The 16,007-nt window shown below is 45.3% G+C and overlaps 8 non-coding genes across 8 annotated transcripts; all 8 read left to right on the top strand.

Annotated features, from left to right (window-relative positions):
* The first annotated feature begins 1,644 nt into the window (after window positions 1–1,644).
* Window positions 1,645–1,723, top strand: LOC117699766 (small nucleolar RNA SNORD115). The gene has a single exon (XR_004605289.1). It is a non-coding gene; the product is annotated as a small nucleolar RNA SNORD115 (small nucleolar RNA).
* A 1,791-nt stretch (window positions 1,724–3,514) lies between these two features.
* On the top strand, window positions 3,515–3,593 carry LOC117699760 (small nucleolar RNA SNORD115). Its single transcript, XR_004605288.1, has one exon. It is a non-coding gene; the product is annotated as a small nucleolar RNA SNORD115 (small nucleolar RNA).
* A 1,791-nt stretch (window positions 3,594–5,384) lies between these two features.
* LOC117699756 (small nucleolar RNA SNORD115) lies at window positions 5,385–5,463 on the top strand. The gene has a single exon (XR_004605287.1). It is a non-coding gene; the product is annotated as a small nucleolar RNA SNORD115 (small nucleolar RNA).
* Window positions 5,464–7,257: 1,794 nt separating this feature from the next.
* LOC117699753 (small nucleolar RNA SNORD115) lies at window positions 7,258–7,336 on the top strand. Its single transcript, XR_004605286.1, has one exon. It is a non-coding gene; the product is annotated as a small nucleolar RNA SNORD115 (small nucleolar RNA).
* Window positions 7,337–9,126: 1,790 nt separating this feature from the next.
* Window positions 9,127–9,205, top strand: LOC117699748 (small nucleolar RNA SNORD115). Its single transcript, XR_004605285.1, has one exon. It is a non-coding gene; the product is annotated as a small nucleolar RNA SNORD115 (small nucleolar RNA).
* A 1,790-nt stretch (window positions 9,206–10,995) lies between these two features.
* On the top strand, window positions 10,996–11,074 carry LOC117699741 (small nucleolar RNA SNORD115). The gene has a single exon (XR_004605284.1). It is a non-coding gene; the product is annotated as a small nucleolar RNA SNORD115 (small nucleolar RNA).
* A 1,790-nt stretch (window positions 11,075–12,864) lies between these two features.
* Window positions 12,865–12,943, top strand: LOC117699735 (small nucleolar RNA SNORD115). The gene has a single exon (XR_004605283.1). It is a non-coding gene; the product is annotated as a small nucleolar RNA SNORD115 (small nucleolar RNA).
* A 1,790-nt stretch (window positions 12,944–14,733) lies between these two features.
* On the top strand, window positions 14,734–14,812 carry LOC117699730 (small nucleolar RNA SNORD115). Its single transcript, XR_004605282.1, has one exon. It is a non-coding gene; the product is annotated as a small nucleolar RNA SNORD115 (small nucleolar RNA).
* Window positions 14,813–16,007: the final 1,195 nt, after the last annotated feature.

Below are 16,007 nucleotides of genomic sequence, written 5' to 3'. Positions count from 1 at the left end.
AACAAGAACCTAGCCTCAGCAGTCAACTTGTATGCAAGTCTGCAGGACGCACCTACTGATCCCACCCCTGTTTTTTCTGCTGTTTTGCAGTCATCAGCTATGCCCTGGTAGAGCACAGAGAATCACAAATCTCAGGTAAGTGTAATGACCATTGCTACTGGCACCCTTAGAAATGTCCAGCGCCTTCATGGCTTGCTGTCAGCATTGGTGCCACTCTGCAGTTTTCATTTGAGGAAAAGAAACTAACCCAATGCCCCAAGGCGGGGAGGGGTGTTGATTTGGAGAGTCTTCTGCCATGTTGTTCTTCAGGTTTACAGGGGGAAAAGAATTTGATTAAGTCCCCATTATTCTTACCCACATGATTATGAGCTACTCATCATGGTTACAGGGTGATAACTCATTCCTGAGAGAGGATTCACCATCTAGGTTGATCATACTGACAGCAGTTACAGGAGCTCTACAGAGACTTCCAAGCTCTGGTAGACTCTGCTTTTTTATTGACAAAGGAGACCCAGGGGACAGAGCCTTGGTTAGCGAGACAGAAGTTGTTGGTAAATATCCAGTTTGTAGTGCCTGCACTTGATGTCTTGCCAAAAGCAAAACTATGGGGAAGTACTTAAAAACTCTCACCCCACATGGAACCTGCCCATGTGGAAGAGTTGAGGTTTTCTCTGTTGCCTTGGTACCATAACCTTCCAAATTTTCTTTATGGTGTTTCATTCAGCTCGTTCTAATTTTCACTGCATTCGCCAAAGAACATGTACTACATTCAGGAGACAAAGGCCTACCTAGGAAGCTTTTTCAGGGCATAACAGTGGTTTAGGAGGCAGATGGCAACGTCATTCATGTCACCATGCCTTCTACTAAACTCAGGAATGCGGTTCACCTTCTCAGTATACAGACATGGCAGGCCAAAACACCTTGACACAATTTGATCCTGAGCAGAACTTTGCAAACTCCCTGCTCGGCCCCCAATTCTCTGAACACTTCAAGTATCAGCATCAATGTCCCCCACTGAGTGGAAACAAGCAGGTTATAGTTTGCAGGGCAGTGAACAGTCCCTTCAAATTGAATGCGGGAAACATGGGTTTCTTTGATCAGACGCTAACATCTCAGAGAAGTTGCCCATATATTGTACTGTTTCCATGAATTGGAGATCTCCATCTGAGTATTGGACCCTCCCAAATGCCTTGGCAAAAGTCACACTTGATTTAGACACTGCTTTAGTGAGCCAGGATGTCTGTGCTGGAAGACCTAAGTCCTATGTCTTGATTGACTCTGCCACTGACATAGGAACCAAAATCTTGGGGTTGCTCTCCACAGTAGGATAGAAGAGGCAGTTGCAGTTGGGATTCTGCTCTAAAGAGTTATTTCTGGAGAAATATTAGACATTTTCAGTCACTTTGAAGAGTTAAGTCATGTTGGGGTATCAAGTGCCTTGACAGCTTGCTCTTCTCTCTTTAGAAAAGACAGTCTTCTACATTTCAAGCTAGTACTCCCTTGCATCCCTGGCAGAGCATTCGACCAAACAGACGTCCACTCTCACATGTGAACATTCTTCTTTCTGAAGCAGTTTCTTCAGGTTAGGTAAGCACTCGGGTTCTGTCATATAAGAGCATAGGTAGCTGTGTTGAGTCGAGGCCTGGGTCAATGATGACAACCCAATGTCATGAAGAGAGGTGATGACATAAAAATCATGCTCAATAGGATTACGCTGAGGCCCAACCAGGAGGACAGGATTCCAAGTGGTCCTTTCACTCTTTGGGGACCACTTGGGGACCTTCCTGAGCTTCTCAGAAGCCCTTGTCCTGTTTCCCATGCACGGAAACCTGGACACTCCTGGTGAACTTTGGTTGGCAAAGACTGTGCCAACAAGAACCTAGCCTCAGCAGTCAACTTGTATGCAAGTCTGCAGGACGCACCTACTGATCCCACCCCTGTTTTTTCTGCTGTTTTGCAGTCATCAGCTATGCCCCGGTAGAGCACAGAGAATCACAAATCTCAGGTAAGTGTAATGACCATTGCTACTGGCACCCTTAGAAATGTCCAGCGCCTTCATGGTTTGCTGTCAGAATTGGAGCCACTCTGCAGTTTTCATTTGAGGAAAAGAAACTAACCCAATGCCCCAAGGCGGGGAGGGGTGTTGATTTGGAGAGTCTTCTGCCATGTTGTTCTTCAGGTTTACAGGGGGAAAAGAATTTGATTAAGTCCCCATTATTCTTACCCACATGATTATGAGCTACTCATCATGGTTACAGGGTGATAACTCATTCCTGAGAGAGGATTCACCATCTAGGTTGATCATACTGACAGCAGTTACAGGAGCTCTACAGAGACTTCCAAGCTCTGGTAGACTCTGTTTTTTTATTGACAATGGAGACCCAGGGGACAGAGCCTTGGTTAGTGAGACAGAAGTTGTTGGTAAATATCCAGTTTGTAGTGCCTGCACTTGATGTCTTGCCAAAAGCAAAACTATGGGGAAGTACTTAAAAACTCTCACCCCACATGGAACCTGCCCATGTGGAAGAGTTGAGGTTTTCTCTGTTGCCTTGGTACCATAACCTTCCAAATTTTCTTTATGGTGTTTCAATCAGCTCGTTCTAATTTTCACTGCATTCGCCAAAGAACATGTACTACATTCAGGAGACAAAGGCCTACCTAGGAAGCTTTTTCAGGGCATAACAGTGGTTTAGGAGGCAGATGGCAACGTCATTCATGTCACCATGCCTTCTACTAAACTCAGGAATGCAGTTCACCTTCTCAGTATACAGACATCGCAGGCCAAAACACCTTGACACAATTTGATCCTGAGCAGAACTTTGCAAACTCTCTGCTCGGCCCCCAATTCTCTGAACACTTCAAGTATCAGCATCAATGTCCCCCACTGAGTGGAAACAAGCAGGTTATAGTTTGCAGGGCAGTGAACAGTCCCTTCAAATTGAATGCGGGAAACATGGGTTTCTTTGATCAGACGCTAATATCTCAGAGAAGTTGCCCATATATTGTACTGTTTCCATGAATTGGAGATCTCCATCTGAGTATTGGACCCTCCCAAATGCCTTGGCAAAAGTCACACTTGATTTAGACACTGCTTTAGTGAGCCAGGATGTCTGTGCTGGAAGACCTAAGTCCTATGTCTTGATTGACTCTGCCACTGACATAGGAACCAAAATCTTGGGGTTGCTCTCCACAGTAGGATAGAAGAGGCAGTTGCAGTTGGCATTCTGCTCTAAAGAGTTATTTCTGGAGAAATATTAGACATTTTCAGTCACTTTGAAGAGTTAAGTCATGTTGGGGAATCAAGTGCCTTGACAGCTTGCTCTTCTCTCTTTAGAAAAGACAGTCTTCTACATTTCAAGCTAGTACTCCTTTGCATCCCTGGCAGAGCATTCGACCAAACAGACGTCCACTCTCACATGTGAACATTCTTCTTTCTGAAGCAGTTTCTTCAGGTTAGGTAAGCACTCGGGTTCTGTCATATAAGAGCATAGGTAGCTGTGTTGAGTCGAGGCCTGGGTCAATGATGACAACCCAATGTCATGAAGAGAGGTGATGACATAAAAATCATGCTCAATAGGATTACGCTGAGGCCCAACCAGGAGGACAGGATTCCAAGTGGTCCTTTCACTCTTTGGGGACCACTTGGGGACCTTCCTGAGCTTCTCAGAAGCCCTTGTCCTGTTTCCCATGCACGGAAACCTGGACACTCCTGGTGAACTTTGGTTGGCAAAGACTGTGCCAACAAGAACCTAGCCTCGCAGTCAACTTGTATGCAAGTCTGCAGGACGCACCTACTGATCCCACCCCTGTTTTTTCTGCTGTTTTGCAGTCATCAGCTATGCCCGGTAGAGCACAGAGAATCACAAATCTCAGGTAAGTGTAATGACCATTGCTACTGGCACCCTTAGAAATGTCCAGCGCCTTCATGGTTTGCTGTCAGCATTGGAGCCACTCTGCAGTTTTCATTTGAGGAAAAGAAACTAACCCAATGCCCCAAGGCGGGGAGGGGTGTTGATTTGGAGAGTCTTCTGCCATGTTGTTCTTCAGGTTTACAGGGGGAAAAGAATTTGATTAAGTCCCCATTATTCTTACCCACATGATTATGAGCTACTCATCATGGTTACAGGGTGATAACTCATTCCTGAGAGAGGATTCACCATCTAGGTTGATCATACTGACAGCAGTTACAGGAGCTCTACAGAGACTTCCAAGCTCTGGTAGACTCTGCTTTTTTATTGACAATGGAGACCCAGGGGACAGAGCCTTGGTTAGTGAGACAGAAGTTGTTGGTAAATATCCAGTTTGTAGTGCCTGCACTTGATGTCTTGCCAAAAGCAAAACTATGGGGAAGTACTTAAAAACTCTCACCCCACATGGAACCTGCCCATGTGGAAGAGTTGAGGTTTTCTCTGTTGCCTTGGTACCATAACCTTCCAAATTTTCTTTATGGTGTTTCATTCAGCTCGTTCTAATTTTCACTGCATTCGCCAAAGAACTATGTACTACATTCAGGAGACAAAGGCCTACCTAGGAAGCTTTTTCAGGGCATAACAGTGGTTTAGGAGGCAGATGGCAATGTCATTCATGTCACCATGCCTTCTACTAAACTCAGGAATGCGGTTCACCTTCTCAGTATACAGACATGGCAGGCCAAAACACCTTGACACAATTTGATCCTGAGCAGAACTTTGCAAACTCTCTGCTCGGCCCCCAATTCTCTGAACACTTCAAGTATCAGCATCAATGTCCCCCACTGAGTGGAAACAAGCAGGTTATAGTTTGCAGGGCAGTGAACAGTCCCTTCAAATTGAATGCGGGAAACATGGGTTTCTTTGATCAGACGCTAATATCTCAGAGAAGTTGCCCATATATTGTACTGTTTCCATGAATTGGAGATCTCCATCTGAGTATTGGACCCTCCCAAATGCCTTGGCAAAAGTCACACTTGATTTAGACACTGCTTTAGTGAGCCAGGATGTCTGTGCTGGAAGACCTAAGTCCTATGTCTTGATTGACTCTGCCACTGACATCAGAACCAAAATCTTGGGGTTGCTCTCCACACTAGGATAGAAGTGGCAGTTGCAGTTGGGATTCTGCTCTAAAGAGTTATTTCTGGAGAAATATTAGACATTTTCAGTCACTTTGAAGAGTTAAGTCATGTTGGGGGAATCAAGTGCCTTGACAGCTTGCTCTTCTCTCTTTAGAAAAGACAGTCTTCTACATTTCAAGCTAGTACTCCTTTGCATCCCTGGCAGAGCATTCGATCAAACAGACGTCCACTCTCACATGTGAACATTCTTCTTTCTGAAGCAGTTTCTTCAGGTTAGGTAAGCACTCGGGTTCTGTCATATAAGAGCATAGGTAGCTGTGTTGAGTCGAGGCCTGGGTCAATGATGACAACCCAATGTCATGAAGAGAGGTGATGACATAAAAATCATGCTCAATAGGATTACGCTGAGGCCCAACCAGGAGGACAGGATTCCAAGTGGTCTTTTCATCTCTTTGGGGACCACTTGGGGACCTTCCTGAGCTTCTCAGAAGCCCTTGTCCTGTTTCCCATGCACGGAAACCTGGACACTCCTGGTGAACTTTGGTTGGCAAAGACTGTGCCAACAAGAACCTAGCCTCGCAGTCAACTTGTATGCAAGTCTGCAGGACGCACCTACTGATCCCACCCCTGTTTTTTCTGCTGTTTTGCAGTCATCAGCTATGCCCCTGGTAGAGCACAGAGAATCACAAATCTCAGGTAAGTGTAATGACCATTGCTACTGGCACCCTTAGAAATGTCCAGCGCCTTCATGGTTTGCTGTCAGAATTGGAGCCACTCTGCAGTTTTCATTTGAGGAAAAGAAACTAACCCAATGCCCCAAGGCGGGGAGGGGTGTTGATTTGGAGAGTCTTCTGCCATGTTGTTCTTCAGGTTTACAGGGGGAAAAGAATTTGATTAAGTCCCCATTATTCTTACCCACATGATTATGAGCTACTCATCATGGTTACAGGGTGATAACTCATTCCTGAGAGAGGATTCACCATCTAGGTTGATCATACTGACAGCAGTTACAGGAGCTCTACAGAGACTTCCAAGCTCTGGTAGACTCTGCTTTTTTATTGACAATGGAGACCCAGGGGACAGAGCCTTGGTTAGTGAGACAGAAGTTGTTGGTAAATATCCAGTTTGTAGTGCCTGCACTTGATGTCTTGCCAAAAGCAAAACTATGGGGAAGTACTTAAAAACTCTCACCCCACATGGAACCTGCCCATGTGGAAGAGTTGAGGTTTTCTCTGTTGCCTTGGTACCATAACCTTCCAAATTTTCTTTATGGTGTTTCATTCAGCTCGTTCTAATTTTCACTGCATTCGCCAAAGAACATGTACTACATTCAGGAGACAAAGGCCTACCTAGGAAGCTTTTTCAGGGCATAACAGTGGTTTAGGAGGCAGATGGCAACGTCATTCATGTCACCATGCCTTCTACTAAACTCAGGAATGCGGTTCACCTTCTCAGTATACAGACATGGCAGGCCAAAACACCTTGACACAATTTGATCCTGAGCAGAACTTTGCAAACTCTCTGCTCGGCCCCCAATTCTCTGAACACTTCAAGTATCAGCATCAATGTCCCCCACTGAGTGGAAACAAGCAGGTTATAGTTTGCAGGGCAGTGAACAGTCCCTTCAAATTGTATGCGGGAAACATGGGTTTCTTTGATCAGACGCTTATATCTCAGAGAAGTTGCCCATATATTGTACTGTTTCCATGAATTGGAGATCTCCATCTGAGTATTGGACCCTCCCAAATGCCTTGGCAAAAGTCACACTTGATTTAGACACTGCTTTAGTGAGCCAGGATGTCTGTGCTGGAAGACCTAAGTCCTATGTCTTGATTGACTCTGCCACTGACATAGGAACCAAAATCTTGGGGTTGCTCTCCACAGTAGGATAGAAGAGGCAGTTGCAGTTGGGATTCTGCTCTAAAGAGTTATTTCTGGAGAAATATTAGACATTTTCAGTCACTTTGAAGAGTTAAAGTCATGTTGGGGTAATCAAGTGCCTTGACAGCTTGCTCTTCTCTCTTTAGAAAAGACAGTCTTCTACATTTCAAGCTAGTACTCCCTTGCATCCCTGGCAGAGCATTCGACCAAACAGACGTCCACTCTCACATGTGAACATTCTTCTTTCTGAAGCAGTTTCTTCAGGTTAGGTAAGCACTCGGGTTCTGTCATATAAGAGCATAGGTAGCTGTGTTGAGTCGAGGCCTGGGTCAATGATGACAACCCAATGTCATGAAGAGAGGTGATGACATAAAAATCATGCTCAATAGGATTACGCTGAGGCCCAACCAGGAGGACAGGATTCCAAGTGGTCCTTTCACTCTTTGGGGACCACTTGGGGACCTTCCTGAGCTTCTCAGAAGCTCTTGTCCTGTTTCCCATGCACGGAAACCTGGACACTCCTGGTGAACTTTGGTTGGCAAAGACTGTGCCAACAAGAACCTAGCCTCGCAGTCAACTTGTATGCAAGTCTGCAGGACGCACCTACTGATCCCACCCCTGTTTTTTCTGCTGTTTTGCAGTCATCAGCTATGCCCCGGTAGAGCACAGAGAATCACAAATCTCAGGTAAGTGTAATGACCATTGCTACTGGCACCCTTAGAAATGTCCAGCGCCTTCATGGTTTGCTGTCAGAATTGGAGCCACTCTGCAGTTTTCATTTGAGGAAAAGAAACTAACCCAATGCCCCAAGGCGGGGAGGGGTGTTGATTTGGAGAGTCTTCTGCCATGTTGTTCTTCAGGTTTACAGGGGGAAAAGAATTTGATTAAGTCCCCATTATTCTTACCCACATGATTATGAGCTACTCATCATGGTTACAGGGTGATAACTCATTCCTGAGAGAGGATTCACCATCTAGGTTGATCATACTGACAGCAGTTACAGGAGCTCTACAGAGACTTCCAAGCTCTGGTAGACTCTGCTTTTTTATTGACAATGGAGACCCAGGGGACAGAGCCTTGGTTAGTGAGACAGAAGTTGTTGGTAAATATCCAGTTTGTAGTGCCTGCACTTGATGTCTTGCCAAAAGCAAAACTATGGGGAAGTACTTAAAAACTCTCACCCCACATGGAACCTGCCCATGTGGAAGAGTTGAGGTTTTCTCTGTTGCCTTGGTACCATAACCTTCCAAATTTTCTTTATGGTGTTTCATTCAGCTCGTTCTAATTTTCACTGCATTCGCCAAAGAACATGTACTACATTCAGGAGACAAAGGCCTACCTAGGAAGCTTTTTCAGGGCATAACAGTGGTTTAGGAGGCAGATGGCAATGTCATTCATGTCACCATGCCTTCTACTAAACTCAGGAATGCGGTTCACCTTCTCAGTATACAGACATGGCAGGCCAAAACACCTTGACACAATTTGATCCTGAGCAGAACTTTGCAAACTCCCTGCTCGGCCCCCAATTCTCTGAACACTTCAAGTATCAGCATCAATGTCCCCCACTGAGTGGAAACAAGCAGGTTATAGTTTGCAGGGCAGTGAACAGTCCCTTCAAATTGAATGCGGGAAACATGGGTTTCTTTGATCAGACGCTAATATCTCAGAGAAGTTGCCCATATATTGTACTGTTTCCATGAATTGGAGATCTCCATCTGAGTATTGGACCCTCCCAAATGCCTTGGCAAAAGTCACACTTGATTTAGACACTGCTTTAGTGAGCCAGGATGTCTGTGCTGGAAGACCTAAGTCCTATGTCTTGATTGACTCTGCCACTGACATAGGAACCAAAATCTTGGGGTTGCTCTCCACAGTAGGATAGAAGAGGCAGTTGCAGTTGGGATTCTGCTCTAAAGAGTTATTTCTGGAGAAATATTAGACATTTTCAGTCACTTTGAAGAGTTAAATCATGTTGGGGTATCAAGTGCCTTGACAGCTTGCTCTTCTCTCTTTAGAAAAGACAGTCTTCTACATTTCAAGCTAGTACTCCCTTGCATCCCTGGCAGAGCATTCGACCAAACAGACGTCCACTCTCACATGTGAACATTCTTCTTTCTGAAGCAGTTTCTTCAGGTTAGGTAAGCACTCGGGTTCTGTCATATAAGAGCATAGGTAGCTGTGTTGAGTCGAGGCCTGGGTCAATGATGACAACCCAATGTCATGAAGAGAGGTGATGACATAAAAATCATGCTCAATAGGATTACGCTGAGGCCCAACCAGGAGGACAGGATTCCAAGTGGTTTTTTCTCTCTTTGGGGACCACTTGGGGACCTTCCTGAGCTTCTCAGAAGCCCTTGTCCTGTTTCCCATGCACGGAAACCTGGACACCCCTGGTGAACTTTGGTTGGCAAAGACTGTGCCAACAAGAACCTAGCCTCGCAGTCAACTTGTATGCAAGTCTGCAGGACGCACCTACTGATCCCACCCCTGTTTTTTCTGCTGTTTTGCAGTCATCAGCTATGCCCCGGTAGAGCACAGAGAATCACAAATCTCAGGTAAGTGTAATGACCATTGCTACTGGCACCCTTAGAAATGTCCAGCGCCTTCATGGTTTGCTGTCAGCATTGGAGCCACTCTGCAGTTTTCATTTGAGGAAAAGAAACTAACCCAATGCCCCAAGGCGGGGAGGGGTGTTGATTTGGAGAGTCTTCTGCCATGTTGTTCTTCAGGTTTACAGGGGGAAAAGAATTTGATTAAGTCCCCATTATTCTTACCCACATGATTATGAGCTACTCATCATGGTTACAGGGTGATAACTCATTCCTGAGAGAGGATTCACCATCTAGGTTGATCATACTGACAGCAGTTACAGGAGCTCTACAGAGACTTCCAAGCTCTGGTAGACTCTGCTTTTTTATTGACAATGGAGACCCAGGGGACAGAGCCTTGGTTAGTGAGACAGAAGTTGTTGGTAAATATCCAGTTTGTAGTGCCTGCACTTGATGTCTTGCCAAAAGCAAAACTATGGGGAAGTACTTAAAAACTCTCACCCCACATGGAACCTGCCCATGTGGAAGAGTTGAGGTTTTCTCTGTTGCCTTGGTACCATAACCTTCCAAATTTTCTTTATGGTGTTTCATTCAGCTCGTTCTAATTTTCACTGCATTCGCCAAAGAACATGTACTACATTCAGGAGACAAAGGCCTACCTAGGAAGCTTTTTCAGGGCATAACAGTGGTTTAGGAGGCAGATGGCAATGTCATTCATGTCACCATGCCTTCTACTAAACTCAGGAATGCGGTTCACCTTCTCAGTATACAGACATGGCAGGCCAAAACACCTTGACACAATTTGATCCTGAGCAGAACTTTGCAAACTCTCTGCTCGGCCCCCAATTCTCTGAACACTTCAAGTATCAGCATCAATGTCCCCCACTGAGTGGAAACAAGCAGGTTATAGTGTGCAGGGCAGTGAACAGTCCCTTCAAATTGAATGCGGGAAACATGGGTTTCTTTGATCAGACGCTAATATCTCAGAGAAGTTGCCCATATATTGTACTGTTTCCATGAATTGGAGATCTCCATCTGAGTATTGGACCCTCCCAAATGCCTTGGCAAAAGTCACACTTGATTTAGACACTGCTTTAGTGAGCCAGGATGTCTGTGCTGGAAGACCTAAGTCCTATGTCTTGATTGACTCTGCCACTGACATAGGAACCAAAATCTTGGGGTTGCTCTCCACAGTAGGATAGAAGAGGCAGTTGCAGTTGGGATTCTGCTCTAAAGAGTTATTTCTGGAGAAATATTAGACATTTTCAGTCACTTTGAAGAGTTAAATCATGTTGGGGTATCAAGTGCCTTGACAGCTTGCTCTTCTCTCTTTAGAAAAGACAGTCTTCTACATTTCAAGCTAGTACTCCCTTGCATCCCTGGCAGAGCATTCGACCAAACAGACGTCCACTCTCACATGTGAACATTCTTCTTTCTGAAGCAGTTTCTTCAGGTTAGGTAAGCACTCGGGTTCTGTCATATAAGAGCATAGGTAGCTGTGTTGAGTCGAGGCCTGGGTCAATGATGACAACCCAATGTCATGAAGAGAGGTGATGACATAAAAATCATGCTCAATAGGATTACGCTGAGGCCCAACCAGGAGGACAGGATTCCAAGTGGTTTTTTCTCTCTTTGGGGACCACTTGGGGACCTTCCTGAGCTTCTCAGAAGCCCTTGTCCTGTTTCCCATGCACGGAAACCTGGACACTCCTGGTGAACTTTGGTTGGCAAAGACTGTGCCAACAAGAACCTAGCCTCGCAGTCAACTTGTATGCAAGTCTGCAGGACGCACCTACTGATCCCACCCCTGTTTTTTCTGCTGTTTTGCAGTCATCAGCTATGCCCCGGTAGAGCACAGAGAATCACAAATCTCAGGTAAGTGTAATGACCATTGCTACTGGCACCCTTAGAAATGTCCAGCGCCTTCATGGTTTGCTGTCAGAATTGGAGCCACTCTGCAGTTTTCATTTGAGGAAAAGAAACTAACCCAATGCCCCAAGGCGGGGAGGGGTGTTGATTTGGAGAGTCTTCTGCCATGTTGTTCTTCAGGTTTACAGGGGGAAAAGAATTTGATTAAGTCCCCATTATTCTTACCCACATGATTATGAGCTACTCATCATGGTTACAGGGTGATAACTCATTCCTGAGAGAGGATTCACCATCTAGGTTGATCATACTGACAGCAGTTACAGGAGCTCTACAGAGACTTCCAAGCTCTGGTAGACTCTGCTTTTTTATTGACAATGGAGACCCAGGGGACAGAGCCTTGGTTAGTGAGACAGAAGTTGTTGGTAAATATCCAGTTTGTAGTGCCTGCACTTGATGTCTTGCCAAAAGCAAAACTATGGGGAAGTACTTAAAAACTCTCACCCCACATGGAACCTGCCCATGTGGAAGAGTTGAGGTTTTCTCTGTTGCCTTGGTACCATAACCTTCCAAATTTTCTTTATGGTGTTTCATTCAGCTCGTTCTAATTTTCACTGCATTCGCCAAAGAACATGTACTACATTCAGGAGACAAAGGCCTACCTAGGAAGCTTTTTCAGGGCATAACAGTGGTTTAGGAGGCAGATGGCAATGTCATTCATGTCACCATGCCTTCTACTAAACTCAGGAATGCGGTTCACCTTCTCAGTATACAGACATGGCAGGCCAAAACACCTTGACACAATTTGATCCTGAGCAGAACTTTGCAAACTCTCTGCTCGGCCCCCAATTCTCTGAACACTTCAAGTATCAGCATCAATGTCCCCCACTGAGTGGAAACAAGCAGGTTATAGTGTGCAGGGCAGTGAACAGTCCCTTCAAATTGAATGCGGGAAACATGGGTTTCTTTGATCAGACGCTAATATCTCAGAGAAGTTGCCCATATATTGTACTGTTTCCATGAATTGGAGATCTCCATCTGAGTATTGGACCCTCCCAAATGCCTTGGCAAAAGTCACACTTGATTTAGACACTGCTTTAGTGAGTCAGGATGTCTGTGCTGGAAGACCTAAGTCCTATGTCTTGATTGACTCTGCCACTGACATAGGAACCAAAATCTTGGGGTTGCTCTCCACAGTAGGATAGAAGAGGCAGTTGCAGTTGGGATTCTGCTCTAAAGAGTTATTTCTGGAGAAATATTAGACATTTTCAGTCACTTTGAAGAGTTAAATCATGTTGGGGTATCAAGTGCCTTGACAGCTTGCTCTTCTCTCTTTAGAAAAGACAGTCTTCTACATTTCAAGCTAGTACTCCCTTGCATCCCTGGCAGAGCATTCGACCAAACAGACGTCCACTCTCACATGTGAACATTCTTCTTTCTGAAGCAGTTTCTTCAGGTTAGGTAAGCACTCGGGTTCTGTCATATAAGAGCATAGGTAGCTGTGTTGAGTCGAGGCCTGGGTCAATGATGACAACCCAATGTCATGAAGAGAGGTGATGACATAAAAATCATGCTCAATAGGATTACGCTGAGGCCCAACCAGGAGGACAGGATTCCAAGTGGTTTTTTCTCTCTTTGGGGACCACTTGGGGACCTTCCTGAGCTTCTCAGAAGCCCTTGTCCTGTTTCCCATGCACGGAAACCTGGACACTCCTGGTGAACTTTGGTTGGCAAAGACTGTGCCAACAAGAACCTAGCCTCGCAGTCAACTTGTATGCAAGTCTGCAGGACGCACCTACTGATCCCACCCCTGTTTTTTCTGCTGTTTTGCAGTCATCAGCTATGCCCCGGTAGAGCACAGAGAATCACAAATCTCAGGTAAGTGTAATGACCATTGCTACTGGCACCCTTAGAAATGTCCAGCGCCTTCATGGTTTGCTGTCAGAATTGGAGCCACTCTGCAGTTTTCATTTGAGGAAAAGAAACTAACCCAATGCCCCAAGGCGGGGAGGGGTGTTGATTTGGAGAGTCTTCTGCCATGTTGTTCTTCAGGTTTACAGGGGGAAAAGAATTTGATTAAGTCCCCATTATTCTTACCCACATGATTATGAGCTACTCATCATGGTTACAGGGTGATAACTCATTCCTGAGAGAGGATTCACCATCTAGGTTGATCATACTGACAGCAGTTACAGGAGCTCTACAGAGACTTCCAAGCTCTGGTAGACTCTGCTTTTTTATTGACAATGGAGACCCAGGGGACAGAGCCTTGGTTAGTGAGACAGAAGTTGTTGGTAAATATCCAGTTTGTAGTGCCTGCACTTGATGTCTTGCCAAAAGCAAAACTATGGGGAAGTACTTAAAAACTCTCACCCCACATGGAACCTGCCCATGTGGAAGAGTTGAGGTTTTCTCTGTTGCCTTGGTACCATAACCTTCCAAATTTTCTTTATGGTGTTTCATTCAGCTCGTTCTAATTTTCACTGCATTCGCCAAAGAACATGTACTACATTCAGGAGACAAAGGCCTACCTAGGAAGCTTTTTCAGGGCATAACAGTGGTTTAGGAGGCAGATGGCAATGTCATTCATGTCACCATGCCTTCTACTAAACTCAGGAATGCGGTTCACCTTCTCAGTATACAGACATGGCAGGCCAAAACACCTTGACACAATTTGATCCTGAGCAGAACTTTGCAAACTCTCTGCTCGGCCCCCAATTCTCTGAACACTTCAAGTATCAGCATCAATGTCCCCCACTGAGTGGAAACAAGCAGGTTATAGTGTGCAGGGCAGTGAACAGTCCCTTCAAATTGAATGCGGGAAACATGGGTTTCTTTGATCAGACGCTAATATCTCAGAGAAGTTGCCCATATATTGTACTGTTTCCATGAATTGGAGATCTCCATCTGAGTATTGGACCCTCCCAAATGCCTTGGCAAAAGTCACACTTGATTTAGACACTGCTTTAGTGAGCCAGGATGTCTGTGCTGGAAGACCTAAGTCCTATGTCTTGATTGACTCTGCCACTGACATAGGAACCAAAATCTTGGGGTTGCTCTCCACAGTAGGATAGAAGAGGCAGTTGCAGTTGGGATTCTGCTCTAAAGAGTTATTTCTGGAGAAATATTAGACATTTTCAGTCACTTTGAAGAGTTAAATCATGTTGGGGTATCAAGTGCCTTGACAGCTTGCTCTTCTCTCTTTAGAAAAGACAGTCTTCTACATTTCAAGCTAGTACTCCCTTGCATCCCTGGCAGAGCATTCGACCAAACAGACGTCCACTCTCACATGTGAACATTCTTCTTTCTGAAGCAGTTTCTTCAGGTTAGGTAAGCACTCGGGTTCTGTCATATAAGAGCATAGGTAGCTGTGTTGAGTCGAGGCCTGGGTCAATGATGACAACCCAATGTCATGAAGAGAGGTGATGACATAAAAATCATGCTCAATAGGATTACGCTGAGGCCCAACCAGGAGGACAGGATTCCAAGTGGTTTTTTCTCTCTTTGGGGACCACTTGGGGACCTTCCTGAGCTTCTCAGAAGCCCTTGTCCTGTTTCCCATGCACGGAAACCTGGACACTCCTGGTGAACTTTGGTTGGCAAAGACTGTGCCAACAAGAACCTAGCCTCGCAGTCAACTTGTATGCAAGTCTGCAGGACGCACCTACTGATCCCACCCCTGTTTTTTCTGCTGTTTTGCAGTCATCAGCTATGCCCCGGTAGAGCACAGAGAATCACAAATCTCAGGTAAGTGTAATGACCATTGCTACTGGCACCCTTAGAAATGTCCAGCGCCTTCATGGTTTGCTGTCAGAATTGGAGCCACTCTGCAGTTTTCATTTGAGGAAAAGAAACTAACCCAATGCCCCAAGGCGGGGAGGGGTGTTGATTTGGAGAGTCTTCTGCCATGTTGTTCTTCAGGTTTACAGGGGGAAAAGAATTTGATTAAGTCCCCATTATTCTTACCCACATGATTATGAGCTACTCATCATGGTTACAGGGTGATAACTCATTCCTGAGAGAGGATTCACCATCTAGGTTGATCATACTGACAGCAGTTACAGGAGCTCTACAGAGACTTCCAAGCTCTGGTAGACTCTGCTTTTTTATTGACAATGGAGACCCAGGGGACAGAGCCTTGGTTAGTGAGACAGAAGTTGTTGGTAAATATCCAGTTTGTAGTGCCTGCACTTGATGTCTTGCCAAAAGCAAAACTATGGGGAAGTACTTAAAAACTCTCACCCCACATGGAACCTGCCCATGTGGAAGAGTTGAGGTTTTCTCTGTTGCCTTGGTACCATAACCTTCCAAATTTTCTTTATGGTGTTTCATTCAGCTCGTTCTAATTTTCACTGCATTCGCCAAAGAACATGTACTACATTCAGGAGACAAAGGCCTACCTAGGAAGCTTTTTCAGGGCATAACAGTGGTTTAGGAGGCAGATGGCAATGTCATTCATGTCACCATGCCTTCTACTAAACTCAGGAATGCGGTTCACCTTCTCAGTATACAGACATGGCAGGCCAAAACACCTTGACACAATTTGATCCTGAGCAGAACTTTGCAAACTCTCTGCTCGGCCCCCAATTCTCTGAACACTTCAAGTATCAGCATCAATGTCCCCCACTGAGTGGAAACAAGCAGGTTATAGTGTGCAGGGC

This window comes from Arvicanthis niloticus, chromosome 1 (genome assembly GCF_011762505.2).
Source record: "Arvicanthis niloticus isolate mArvNil1 chromosome 1, mArvNil1.pat.X, whole genome shotgun sequence".
NCBI classification, from domain to species: Eukaryota; Metazoa; Chordata; class Mammalia; order Rodentia; family Muridae; genus Arvicanthis; species Arvicanthis niloticus.
The sequence above is the reverse complement of the archived record's forward strand: the minus strand, read 5'-3'. Positions and strand labels throughout refer to the sequence as shown.